At 38.3% G+C, this 11,550-nt stretch overlaps 1 pseudogene; it reads right to left on the bottom strand.

Moving 5' to 3' along the window:
* Nucleotides 1-8,778: 8,778 nt before the first annotated feature.
* LOC121452584 lies at nt 8,779-9,833 on the bottom strand (annotated as a pseudogene).
* Between the last annotated feature and the right edge of the window lie 1,717 nt (nt 9,834-11,550).

Raw genomic sequence — 11,550 nt, forward strand, 5'->3', positions numbered from 1 at the left:
CTCCATCCAGTTCCCTCTTGTTCTCATCCACTGTGTCCTCTCCTCTCCTGCCCCACCCCCTCCTCCAGTTTACCCAGGAGATCTCATCTATTTTCCTTTCCCAGAGTGATCCATATGTCCTTCTTAGGGTCCTACTTGTTACTAGTTTCTCTAGAGCTGTGGGCTGAAGTCTGGTTATCCTTTGCTTAACATCTAGTATTCACTTATGAGTGAGCACATACTGCGTTTGTCTTTCTGAGTTTGGTTACCTGACTTGGGATGATACTTTATTGTTCCATCCATTTGTTTATGATGTCATTGTTTCTTATAGTTGAGTCATACTCCATTGTGTAAATTTACCACATTTTCCATATCCATTCTTCATTTGAGGAGTAGTTTCTTGTTTTTCCATTTAACTTAGCTGGTACCTAATGATTGCTCTTAACTTATCCATTAGCTTTGTGATTAAAAATCATTATGATCCAAGAGCTTACCAAGGAGGAATTGGTGTGGATTGTGATCTTCTATGTACCAGATAACTGTTCTGAGTAATAGAATTACTTACTGGTACAGCTCCTTTCTTTTGAGTTTCTGTGACACTGCAGTTTTATTTTGTGTTATTCTCACATAATTAGAACAAGGTGATTGACTTTCCTGGGGAAAATAATCTCATGTGGCCATAAGGCAAGTTCTTTGGATTTAAATTTTTAAAACTAAATTTAATTAACCTATGATAAATTTTTTACTTTTTTCTTCATTTACTTATTTGGTTTTTGTTTACTTATTTATTTATTTAACTTTTTTCCCTAAAGATTCTTAAAAATCTTATAGAAACCATCAGGAAAACCATTTATAAGGCTGGGAAGTCATGACACATGCCTTTAGTCCCAGCACTCAGGAAGTAGAGGCAAGCAGATCTCCTAGTTCAAGATGAGCTAGAGAAACTCTGTATCAACTTTCTCCTAAAACAAAACAAATCAAAACAAAAAAATCAAAAATAAACAAAAAAACAACCACAACAAAAATTCTTTATAAGAAAACTCACAGTCCTCATCACATATATCATGAAGTTATAATTTGCTTGTTGTTACTTAAGTGCATTAATGTAATTAATATTTGCTCCTTATTTTTCTTCTTGAGACATTAATTTTGACAGAAATTAATCCTTGAAGGCAAATCTCAAAGGCCCAGCAGATGATTTACAGTGATAGAGAACTGTGAAGACATTAAATTGTCCATCGTGTTGGCATCTATAGTGAAGGTGACAATAGTCTTGTTCATAACTTTATAAATACAATTATACAAGCTATATCCACAGACTGTGTCTAATTTGCCATGAATTTTACTAAAGCAAGTCAAGTGAAAATTTTCCATGTATGTAAATAGGTAGTAAACCTAGGCTATTTCATGACCCCAAAAATATTATAAGATATTTAGGACTCATTTTCTGTAAATAAAAATTTTGTATAGCACAGCATCAATCATAGCCTCATGAATTGCCTATTAGTAATCTTGTACTCATGCAAAAAGTTGAACAGTTGTCACAGAGAATATATGATCTGCACATCCTAAATATGTACCATCTGAACCTACATAAGAAAAGCTTGCAAACACTAATACATAGGCCACTAAACTGTGCTAAAAATAGACCGACTTTGATTTGTGACATGCTAGACATACAAATTTTAAGGGTTGTTGGTCTTAGTGAAAGTGAGATTCACAAGATGAAATCAAACTTATATTGGAAATTTTTGGAGACTCAGTAAATAGTTTATAGTAAAAAGATATTAGTATAAAACAGACAATGCCATTTCAATTAATGTATACCACTATTTGTGTCAGTTAATCTAAACAATGTCAATTTTGTCAAGATTTTCTGTAGTAATAGGAGCAGCGGGCTGCGTCCCCGGCACCCAGCCGCCCACATGGCTAGCTCTAGCTTAGAAATAATTACACGGAAACTGTATTCTTTTAAAGACTGCTCGGCCCATTATATCTAGCCTTTTCTCGGCTAACTCTCGCACCTGGACTAGCCCATTTCTAATAATCTGTTTAGCCCACGAGCTGGCTTACCAGGAATGATCTTAACCTGTGTCTGCCTGGAATTTTCTACAAAACATTTAACTAAAAGTACTTTTTGATGGGAAGAAAATAACCTGAAAGGGAAATTCTTGTATGTTACCAGTTTTAAATCAGTAATTCAACTAAGCGAAATTATTGCTATCCTGATCTTTACAAAGAATCTGAAATTTATGGAGTGCAATGTATATAAAGGTTAGCTTCACCTTTTCACTTCAGGCATAATGACAGATATATGTGTTCCTGTAGCCAGTGTGGGGGGCATTTTTAATATATGCTATAAATGTCCGTGAAGAAGAGTACCAAAGGGCCTTACTTGTCTCCTATGCCTCTATAATTTCTCAGATTAGTAAAACTGTCAGTTTTCAAGTGACCATATTGGAAATAAATCACCAGAAGATTCACTTTTTAACAGAAGGTTAAAGGCAGGTATGTGTATCTTTAAGAGGGCAAATAACTCTGTGTGCAGACAATTGAAGGAAGTTCCTGAAAGCCTGGCTGTAGGAGCTCAGGGGCCTGCTCAAAAGAACAGACAGACATCCTGGCCTTCCTGGCACAGTCATGGCCTTTCCACTTTACAGAATGATGCCACATTTGTCAAAATGCCAAGTTCCCAGCTCAAGACTGTCTGTCTGCTCTGAACAAAGGACAGCACCTGGGGCATGGCTGTTTTCATAGCCTGGCTGACTCCTGAGGTGGCTTACGACCAGAGAGGATGTGGATGACACTGCCTTTGACTTAAATCCTTCTGATGGCAGTGGTGATGTGGTCACAAAGTGAGAAAAAGATAGGGTGAAAAAAAAAAGAAAAAGAAAACACTTTTCCTGAGTAACTAGAAACGCAAGGCAAGATTTTAGGGTTAAGTACTCATCAGTGAGTCAGAAGTGACCCCTAGTGGGTTCTGCTGCTTTTTTTCTGTTTAGTTAAATTATTCTCTCCAAGTGTGTGTGTGTGTGTGTGTGTGTGTGTGTGTGTTACCTCTAAGTGAAGACAACAATAAAAACTACAAGTGAACAAAACTATGTAAAAAATCAAAGAGTAACAATGACAAAGAGAATCCAGAGAGATAGAAAGTAAGCAAAGAGCTTAAAAGGGAAATGTTAAGAGAGCTGTGTTGTGTGGGAATTTGTTTGCCTCAAAGAAGCTGGCATTGACAAAGTAACTGGTATCAATAAGACTTTAAATTTTTCCAATATAAACTTCCCCAAGGGCATGCTTTTGGTCTTAATGAAAAACCACACACCTCTGTCAAGCCTTAGGATTTCGTGAGGCCAAAAGGTGTCAATCTTTCTAACCCAATTCTAATTTGTCTCCTTGCTTTTATTGGTGCCACTGACTGATTTTGTGTTGCTCTTCTGCTCCTTATTTTTGCTCTTGGATCTTTCTGATCAGTGCTTCAGCAGCTTTGAGTAACACCACAACTGGTTTCCTTTTATTTAGTCTTAACTTCAGGAACACCTACTCAGAATGTATTTCTCCACACAAAGTCACTCTTATGCTGTCTAAGGCACCCTACTGCATTCACCTTATAAATTCTAGTTATCTAAGAGTCTCATGTGAATCGGGGTACGTATACTTAAATTATGGAGAGAATTCCGTCCACAGGGACAGTGCTACACATCGTTGGTGGGCTGGTTCTGAAACTGATGTTCCCAGTATAGACCACATTGTGAAGCAGACACTAGAAGGTCTGAATATGGTGACAGGCATTATCTTACCCCTAAAGTTCTGCTGTCTGAAACTAAATCATGGAGATGAGTTCCTTGTGCTATCTGAGTAGAAGGTTCTTAACTATCAGACTTCCTGTTCACACGGAATCTGCCCAGCTCCAATCAGAAAACTCCTTTTTTTAAAACACAGAGAGAAATTAAAATTACATAATATTATTTAATTACTTTCCCGTGCTTGTGAGAAAGCACCTCTTGGTGCGTGACTTACAACAGACGTTTTCTTCCTCACAGTTTTCCAGATCACAAGTCTCCAATGATTGTATCAATGACATTGATTACTTCTGAGATCTATCGGAAAAGATGTGATCCATTCTCTCCAATAGGCTCTAGTTGTTGACTGGCAACTAAAGACACTACTAGGATTGGACTTCTTGAAACTTTGTCTAGTGTGAGCCTCAAGGGCTATGTCACATGTATATACAAACATATATCTCCAAACATTACATCAAATTAGAACCTAGGCTAACCAGCCTATGTTAACTTGAAAATCATCAGATATTAAAATATAATCGCAAAGCAAGTTACATTCTAAGATGGTAGGCAAGTATGGTTTCAGTATGAGTTCTAGGAAGACATAATTGACACCATTGGTATATAACAGCATAGTTTGGTTTCAGACTCTCTATCAGGTCCATTATGGATGAAAGACAATTTTAATACAAAGTAGCATTGCTTAAGAAAACTTCTGTTCTGAACATTGCCCTCCCCTTAAAAAGACCACTGAGTCGAATCCCAACAACTTTCTTCTACACAAAATTCCCTTTATACCTCAGGAAGCCATGGAGTCATTTTAATTCACTGAGGCCCTGTTCTCCACCAGGCCCTATGTTTCAGCAGAAGAATCAAGTCAAGAGTCAAAAGTAATTCCTAATTTAGTAGAATACAGAATATCACTGCACTCTTGGCATCCAGCTAAATGCAGAAATTCTATTGACATTTTGGGGATTATGATAATGGTATGAACAATGGTGTTTTCAAAATGATAGTGGCTGTTGGATGGAATTTAGAAAGTAACTCATGTACTAATGCCAAAGGTAAAAACCAGAGTAATAAATCAAACTGTGGCTCTAGAAAATTGTTTGAAACCACTGAGAAATATGTTTCTGGTTATCTCCAAAAGAACCAAGTATGAAGTTGTCAGCGATCTTCAGGGTTTATCTCATGGCAGAGCAACTTGGAACATCCTTGTTTTGAACACCATGTTGACTACATTTGTATGACATGTCTGAGGCTCCCAGTGCACACCTGTCTGAGGATAATGCCAATTAGATTGTGTGATTTGACTTTCTCTTACTCTGTTTACTGAAAGTCTTTCTTCATTTAATGTGCATTTATATCTAAAATCTAGTCCTTCCCTCCATTGGAAGCAGCAGAATGTAATTCTGCAGAGACACTGTTTACTAAAATGTAACTTGCATCGTAAACCTGTTTTATCTGGCCTCCTGTGTGGTGAAAGCCACTGAGGCTCAGAGCCATTTGTCTCTGTAGAGTCTTCAGAGATTCAAATAAGCTGTCTTTGGGTCACAAAGCAACAAAGAATACACCTCTGGGTTATTTGTAGATATGGTTCAAACTCCCAATATGCAAGCAAGTGTGCTGTACTTACAGAAGATAACCTGCAAAAGCCTGTATGGTACTTTATAACTAGAGAGAATGCCAGAATCGGGTATGTATGAAAAATTGCTCACCCTGAGCTCCTCAAATCCCACAGAGGTAAACACATGAATGAAGCAAAGCACTGGCCTGAGGCAAGAAATCTTAACATTGCTATTCACTACTCTGGCACATGAGGCCAGTCATTTAATACCTCCACGGGCTAAAGTTCTATCCATGAATTGGAGGCTCTAAAGCATACTGAGTTTCCAAATTCCTTCTACCAGCAACCTCATTTGATTTTTCTCATGCCTGTCCAACAGATACCAAAACTGGAAATATAATTTTTTACTGAGTTATAAATATCCATTGTTTGTTGAGCTTTATGTCATATATTTCAGTTTTATTTTAATAAAGACATATAGTTAGGAGACAGATACTTCTTAAACACAAAGTTATAAAGAAAATGGGTATTACCTTATGAAATTCAAGCAGCCTGACAAAATAGCTCCTTTTGCCAGCTTATATCACTGGCAGTCTTGTTGAAATACTGCATATTCTTGTGCCACCTGGGCTTCATGAAGCTAGATAAAGATTTCTGAATGCTGAAGATCTCTATTACATTTCTCCCTCAGAGTTTCAATGTCTGATTATTTACCCGCTGTATGTTAGGATAAGTATCAATCCCTCCATCATTGAGATTACCTAAATTATTATAAATTATCCTAAATTATTATATTATTTGAGGGTATTATTCAAATCTAGCACTATTCAGAACTATCATTATGTCTCAAAATAAAAGGAGACATCTTTGAGGTACAATAAATTTTTCAGATCACACATTGTACACTCAGCCTCATACATGAAGTAGAGAAAATTCAGGTTCTCATTTTCAAAGTTAATAATTTAGAATAAAGTATATACCATATAATTCTGCCAGTCTTCAGATGAAACTATACAAATTTCCATGCCATATTATTATTCAAGATAAAAAACAATAGTTAGAGATCAGGCTGCAATGATAGAAGAAGCATAAGAGCCCTGTTCCTTTTCTTGAGGAGTTAACAATCTATATAGATATGTAGGCGAATCATGGGGGAATCCAACAAAAATGGAAAATAAAGCCAAGGAAAGGAGTAGAGTGAAGTTCCTGATTTAGAGTTGCCGTTGGTGGCAAAGGGAATTATACAAAGTATGAATGGAAAGAAGAAGGGAAGCATGGAAGAGGTGGAGACAAATAAGTAGAAACTAAAGGTTTCAGTGGCTCAAAGGCTAGAAGCAATGGCAGTTGGTTTCCATGTGTTCAGAAATGATCAGTTCTGAACAATTTGTCATTGCTGGTGTTTTCAGCACTACAGTTGTTTCTCCTTACCTGAGTGAATCATTTTCAAGACCTCAATCAATACATAAATCTTAAGATGCTCAATTTCTTTAAGATGGCTGTGCATTTACAAATAACCACAAAACATTTTCCTATATTCTTAAATCATCTTTTGATTACTTATAAAATCAAATATAATATAAACATGATGTGAACAGATAGAAGCTACATGTGTTGTTTAAGAAATAATGAAAAGGGAAGATGTCTAGAAGTGTTCAGTCTAGAAAGAGCATCTTTGTTCTGATTTGGCCCTTGATTGTTTGGATATACGGATGTGGAAGCCAGGAGCACAATGAACCAACAGTGTTTGTTAAAACGTTTAAATATTATTTTACTCTCCTGTGCTTTTTTGTAGCTGCCCTCTGAGAAGCAGCACAGTGCAGGTGATGTCGATCCACTGGCTCTTCAGAGCTCACCTTGTCAAAAGAGAAGTTCAATTAAGAAAATAAATTCAGGTCTGCCATGAAATAAACACCCCTTTACTATAATTTGCTCAATGCACATTCATCATGGATTCAAATCCCCTGGAAGTTTTTTCCACCATACAGATTCAACCACAACCTCTGCCTGTTTATATTATAAATCTAGTGAAGGCAAGCGACAAATTGCCTCATTTTCTCCTCCACTGAATTTATTTGGAATTAACTAGAACTCCAGAAATAGAGAAGCTGCATAATCTAGGAAGGGCAATTGAAGATTTTGGATGGGCCTGAAAAAAAAAATCTGTGATCTTATCCTACCTCTGCCAGAAGTGAGTGCATGTTCACATGTGTGTGAGTGCCTGTGTACGCCTCTCTGTGAGAATGTGTATGTGCGTGGTTGTGTTTGAAACACAAGTAAGAACCTTTAGTTGTTCTTATGAATAAAGAAAGGAGAGCTACTTCAGCATCTTTATCACACTTTTAAGTTGAGTTCTCTTTGATGGCTTCCTGTTTATGTTTTTTGGGCAGTGAGGGTAGGGTTTGTCACAGAAGCCTTCCATGTCTCTCTTTCTCAAATGGGCATCTGTAATCATTGATGTTACTGCAAAGGAGGCTCTAGATAGCACAATTTTGACTTATTTTTATTTTGTTTTCTTTTTACATTTAATTTTTAATTTTTGAGATGACGTCGCAAGGGTGGGGGCAGATAAGAAAGGACTGAGAAATAAGTATGCTCAGGGTGCATGGTGTAATTCCCAATCAGTTAAAATGTTAAGACAATAATGAAAAGGATGACGTATGCTTCATAAAGAGACATTGAGTTCTACTGTTTTATGACTCTACTGTCTGAAATTATGACAATGAATTGAGAAATGGTCCCAAACCATTAGGAAACAGTTTGACAGTTAGGGGAGGATACAAGAACTTATATCAAAATCACACTATCTGCTTTAAAAGTCCTTGCTCTTCTGAAAGCTAGATTATCTGAACTACTTCTGTCATCAATGAATAAATAAATGAAATTTCAAAAAGTGTATGGAAATCAAATTCTGAGACATTTGAAGAGTTCACACTGGTTTAATTTGGCTTCCACAGGGAATACCACACTAGTTGGTTTTCTAATACCGAATAGTCAATCCTGAAAACATGTATACCAGTAACATTACATAGACTGAGCAGGTTACACCCACGTATTTAGGAATATAAATACACAAAATTATTAAAAAAAATGATATTGAATTTGAACAAGAGCAAGGAGGGAAATAAGGAAGGATTTAGAAGAAGGAAAAAGGAAAGTAAGATTGTATTATTATGTCAAAAACAAGTAATAAAATTTTTTCAATGTCCATATCTTGAAAGATGTATGAATCTGTTGAATTTTTGCTCATAAAGCAGTGTTGGGACAAGGAACGTGTGTCACTGATAGACATTATGCAAATGTGCTGCTTTGGGTATTATTTTTTTCAAGGTAAATAGTTTTAATGTGTAACAGGCCAGATGGCGAGGAGGAGACCCCCAACACACAGCCCATCTCCGGGGAAGCCTTGGAGCTCACATGCCTGGGATGTTTCATGACTGTCCCAGCCATAAGGTTCTCAGGTTCCAGGAAATGGTGGGAAAGGAAGTTTAGGGGCTCAGTCCCAAGAGTTCAGGAAGGCAAACACGGGAGCTAGTTGAATTTGGCTTTGGAGAAATCCATCTCTGGGTGCTGATCCATGAACTTCTTCAGGATTTCCTGTTTCTTCTGCTCATCGGAGGTGGGCAAGCCCGTGGACTTCTGTCTTTGGTCATGCATCACTTTCTCCACTGTCCAGGTCCGGCAGCTTGGAGTTCTCAGGGTTAATCTTCTTGGTATTGATTTCGGGGTCACTGGTAACCAAGCAGTCCCACCATTCCATCTTATTGATCTTCTCCAGGTGCACCGTCACCACTTTGACATCCTCAATGAGCCATGAGCTCTCCTCTACCTTTACTTCATTGTACAGTTCTCCATCAATGATCGGTGGCTGTCCTTTGAGGCCCACCCGGTGGTGTCGCCGCTGAATGTCCACCACCACGTCCTTCCCCTTCAGCCGTAAGCTGACCCGGAAAGGGCACTGCCACATCTAGTTCTGACAGGGTCTAGGTCCAGTGGTAGTTGGGCAGGTCAGCTCCATTGCCTAGGTGGGCTTCAACTTCCCTTTGTCTTTCTCATCTTCCTCCTAGTCCTCCTCGTCAGCATCCTGCTTCCCTGGTGAGTCAAAGCTGCCATTCTTGAGCTGGACCTCGTGATTCTGGGCATGCTTTTTCTGGTCAATCTCCAGCTGCAGTCTCTCTGCTTCCTCATCGGTCAGCTCCTTGATCTGCTGCCCCAGGGTCTCGGCCTTGGCCTCCTTGGCCAGCCTGGCTGCCCGCTCTGCCTTCTCCTGACGCTCAGTCTCCTGCCTAGCTCGCCTCTCTCTCCGGGCCTTCTGTGCCAGTTGGTTGTGGTGGTTAAATGTCTGTGTGATGAGCTTCTCTGCCATCCCCTCATCTCCTGTAGAAAAAGTCTGTTTTGTTTCGAAGAAAGCTGAAGAAGGTGTTCACAAGCTCCTGCACTCCGCCCACGTGCTGCTGCACCATGGCTAGCAGCATGCCATCGAAGCGCTCCTCCTCCTCTTCCCCGCCCATCTCGCTGTCCTCCGAGCTCTGCACTGAGGCTCTGCGATGCCGCGCTCCTCACGGTTCGAGTCAGGCTCAACGGTTCCCCTCGTTCTGGGTATTATCTTTATGAAAACAGATATTTATATAAAGAGACTGTGGTTCTTAGGAGTGAACACAGAAGAGCCAAATGAAGTCATACCTTCTCCAAAGAGTGAACACACACAACATGAAATAAATTAAAGATGATTCCTAGGTATCTGTGTTATGAAGTGGGATATGAATACTTGTTTACTGATTTTAGATAATTCTTGATGTCATGTTTTCAAACTTATTTATATAATCAACAAAAGAAACCACTGAGCAAAAACATGTTCAATTGAATATCCTGGTTAATAATTAATTAATTTGTAAAAATAGAAAAATATAGAATGATACAAGGACAAAGGCACTATTTCTTTACCACCCCTTTCTGGAATAAGCACAGTTTTTATATGATTTCTGACTTTTTGGCCTGCTCTTGGGGCTCTTCTCTTTCTATCAAGATGCCATATCCAGCCTAGACATGAGGACTTGCACCTTGTCATATTGTATATTGTGTTGTCCTTGTTGGCTGCCATCTTTTGGTGACCTGTTCTTTTCTGAAGAGGAAATAGAGGGGAAGTGGATCTAGGGAAGCGGGGAGGTAGCGTGATGAGCTAACAGAAGTGGAGGGAGAGGAAAATGTGCTTGGAATATATTGCATGACAGAAGAATCTTCTTTCAATCATTAAAAAAAAAGAAAGAAATCACTAAATGCAAAATGGAAGTCCTAAATATTTAATTCTGTCAAATCCCTGTCATGAAATCGACTGCAATAACTTCTTGATATGTAAATGCACTGTTTATACCTGCTGTGTGTTTATTTATATACATATACCTCTAGTAATAGGCATATTGACGTTATATGCATTTAAACATGGTCTTACAGATCTTAAGGTTAAAATGCTAAAAAAAATGATGCCCTACTGAAAAAAATTATGATTGTAAGTATAATTTCCTGTGTAATAGTTCAAAAACAAAGAAACATAATCAATTTTAAAAACCTAGCAAATGTGTTACATTAAATTTCTTTCTGAAGATTTTTGTACTTTTAAAATATTTTAATAAATAAAAACTTGCCAGTTGGTGGTAGTGCATGCTTTTAATCCCAGCATTTGGTCGGCAGGGGCAGGAAGATCTCTGTGAGTTCAAAGTCAACCTGTTCCAAAGCTACAGAGAAACCCTGTCTTGACAGAAAACAAACCAACCAAAAAAAAAGCTCCTGAATCCAAGCCAAAGTCTCAATTGATGTGGAAGAAGCACAGGGTAAAATGTGATGCAATGCAGTGCTGTAAAGGAAATATGAGAGACAAGAATATCTGGCTGGAACAACCTGCTGTGAAGTGTGACACTTATCATTTAGTGGTTAGGCCTGGGCACTAGCTACTTCAATCTTTAAGAGTCTTGTTTTTCTTGAGGTTTGGAAGCCTCTGCTTTGAGAAACTTCCCTAATCCCTATATGTGAAGGGCAGCAGATGCTCACACAAAGTGAGCATCAGTGCCCATCAGTGTTGATATCTGGGTAAAGGTGACACACTCAAAATGTTTTAAAATTTCTTAGTGGAAATTAAGGTAAACATCAGAAACTTCTTGTGACCTTAAGCAAATGTGAAAAAATGGAGTCTCCCTCCTCTAGTAGCCATCAAATGCTAGTATCTCCTCCCTC

Source organism: Microtus oregoni, unplaced genomic scaffold, assembly GCF_018167655.1.
Source record: "Microtus oregoni isolate MIOR12 unplaced genomic scaffold, Mior012 000009F_ref0000495, whole genome shotgun sequence".
Taxonomy (NCBI): domain Eukaryota; kingdom Metazoa; phylum Chordata; class Mammalia; order Rodentia; family Cricetidae; genus Microtus; species Microtus oregoni.